This window comes from Triticum urartu, chromosome 1A (genome assembly GCF_056163025.1).
Source record: "Triticum urartu cultivar PI428250 chromosome 1A, HENAU_Tu73, whole genome shotgun sequence".
Taxonomy (NCBI): domain Eukaryota; kingdom Viridiplantae; phylum Streptophyta; class Magnoliopsida; order Poales; family Poaceae; genus Triticum; species Triticum urartu.
The window spans coordinates 545629360-545632388 of NC_141873.1; positions in this window are offsets into that span (position 1 = coordinate 545629360).

Sequence of the window (3029 nt, forward strand, 5' to 3'; positions counted from 1 at the left end):
AGAGGGGTGCAACAGCGTCAGAGCACGATACAGGTGCTGACGGGTGGTGTACAAATCATGGCGAAGAGCTCGGTTAGGTCTATCCAGCCCATCAGCATGCAGAACCAGGTTCTGATGGTAGAAGGGCTCTCGGGTGACAGTGGAGTAGGCAGCAGTGTAGTATCCCTCCGCCCCAACATCGGACGCGATAGCAATGTGCCTGAAGGGGGAGGTATCCAACTCCTGATACTCTCCACGAAGAAGTGTCAGAGCAGCATAAGCAGCATCGTGGACCACCATATCGATAGTCACTCCAACACCATGAGCAGTGTGCAGCACAGTAGTGGAGTCATACTCCCGAGAGTAGAGGTGGACGATGGCACGGTACTGCTCCTAGTTGAAGTCCTGATACTCCTCATAAACGGTGTACTCAGGGTGCCAGCGATAACCCAGATAGGTCATCATCTCAACCAACACAGCAGGTGATCCTGAGGCACCAATGGCCATCGTGTGGCGCACGACCTGCCTCGTGGGTTCCATCTGGAAACAAAGATGTCTTCACAGGAGTCAAATGACAATGTGGATAATGTTCAAACACTACTCTAAAGAATAACTAGGGCTTATCCAACTTTGGGGTGAACGTGGTCACGGGATCCTAGTGTTAGAGTTAGTAAAATCGTTTAACCCGAGTAGGAGAGAGTTCAGTGTCCCAGAGTAAGGATCGAGGAGTAAAAGAGCCTAATACCACCCAGATGGCGATGTGGGCCCGTAAGGCACACAGCCATGTTAGTAAAAGATTTTGTAATGTCTAGACTCAACTTCGGCCAAGGAGTGTGGAAGGGGGATTCCTACAGGCAGTCGGCTCTGATACCAACTTGTGACGCCCCCAATTTGACCGTACACTAATCATGCATGCAAATGTGTACGATCAAGATCAAGGACTCACGGGTAGATATCACAACACAACTCTACAACAAAAAAAATCATACAAGCATCATATTACAAGCCAGGGGCCTCGAGGGCTCGAATACAAGAGCTCGATCATAGACGAGTCAGCGGAAGCAACAATATCTGAGTACAGACATAAGTTAAACAAGTTTGCCTTAAGAAGGCTAGCACAAACTGGGATACAGATCGAAAGAGGCGCATGCCTCCTGCCTGGGATCCTCCTAACTACTCCTGGTCGTCGTCAGCGGGCATCACGTAGTAGGCACCTCCGGTGTAGTAGGAGTCGTTGTCGAAGGTGGCGTCTGGCTCCTGGGCTCCAACATCTGGTTGCGACAACCAGGTAGAAGGGATAGGGGGAAAAGAGGGAGAAAGCAACTGTGAGTACTCATCCAAAGTACTCGCAAGCAAGGAGCTACACTACATATGCATGGGTAAATGTGTAAAGGGCCATATCGGTGGACTGAACTGCAGAAAGCCAGAATAAGAGGGGGGATAGCTAATCCTGTCGAAGACTATGCTTCTGGCCACCTCCATCTTGCAGCATGTAGAAGAGAGTAGACTGAAGTCCTCCAAGTAGCATCGCATAGCATAACCCTAACCGATGATCCTCCCCTCGTCGCCCTATGAGAGAGCGATCACCGGTTGTATCTGGCACTTGGAAGGGTGTGTTTTATTAAGTATCCGGTTCTAGTTGTCATAAGGTCAAGGTACAACTCCAAGTCGTCCTGTTACCGAAGATCACGGCTATTCGAATAGATTAACTTCCCTGCAGGGGTGCATCACATAACCCAACACGCTCGATCCCATTTGGCCGGACACACTTGAAGGAAATATGCCCTAGAGGCAATAATAAAGTTATTATTTATTTCCTTATTTCATGATAAATGTTTATTATTCATGCTATAATTGTATTAACCGGAAACATAATACATGTGTGAATACATAGACAAACAGAGTGTCACTAGTATGCCTCTACTTGACAAGCTCGTTAATCAAAGATGGTTATGTTTCCTAACCATGGACAAAGAGTTTTTATTTGATTAACGAGGTCACATCATTAGTTGAATGATCTGATTGACATGACCCATTCCATTAGCTTAGCACACGATCGTTTAGTATGTTGCTATTGCTTTCTTCATGACTTATACATGTTCCTATGACTATGAGATTATGCAACTCCCGTTTACCGGAGGAACACTTTGGGTGCTACCAAACGTCACAACGTAACTGGGTGATTATAAAGGAGCATTACAGGTGTCTCCAAAGGTAGATGTTGGGTTGGCGTATTTCGAGATTAGGATTTGTCACTCTGATTGTCGGAGAGGTATCTCTGGGCCCTCTCGGTAATGCACATCAGATAAGCCTTGCAAGCACTGCAACTAATATGTTAGTTGTGAGATGATGTATTACGGAACGAGTAAAGAGACTTGCCGGTAACGAGATTGAACTAGGTATTGGATACCGACGATCGAATCTCGGGCAAGTAACATACCGATGACAAAGGGAACAACGTATGTTGTTATGCGGTCTGACCGATAAAGATCTTCGTAGAATATGTAGGAGCCAATATGGGCATCCAGGTCCCGCTATTGGTTATTGACCGGAGACATGTCTCGGTCATGTCTACATTGTTCTCGAACCCGTAGGGTCCGCACGCTTAAGGTTACGATGACAGTTACATTATGAGTTTATGCATTTTGATGTACTGAAGGTTGTTTGGAGTCCCGGATGTGATCACGGACATGACGAGGAGTTTCGAAATGGTCGAGACGTAAAGATTGATATATTGGAAGCCTATGTTTGGACATCGGAAGTGTTCCGGGTGAAATCGGGATTTTACCGGGTTACCGGGAGGTTACCGGAACCCCCCGGGAGCCATATGGGCCTTCATGCGCCTTAGTGGAAAGGAAAAAAGGGCAGCCCAAGGGGGCTGCGCACCTCCCCCCTCCCCTAGTCCTATTAGGACTAGGAGAGGTGGCCGGCCACCCTTCTCCTCTTTCCCCCTTTGGGAATCCTACTTGGAATAGGATTGGGGGGGGAGTCCTACTCCCGGAAGGAGTAGGACTCCTCCTGCGCCTCCCTCCTTGGCCGGCCAGCCTCCC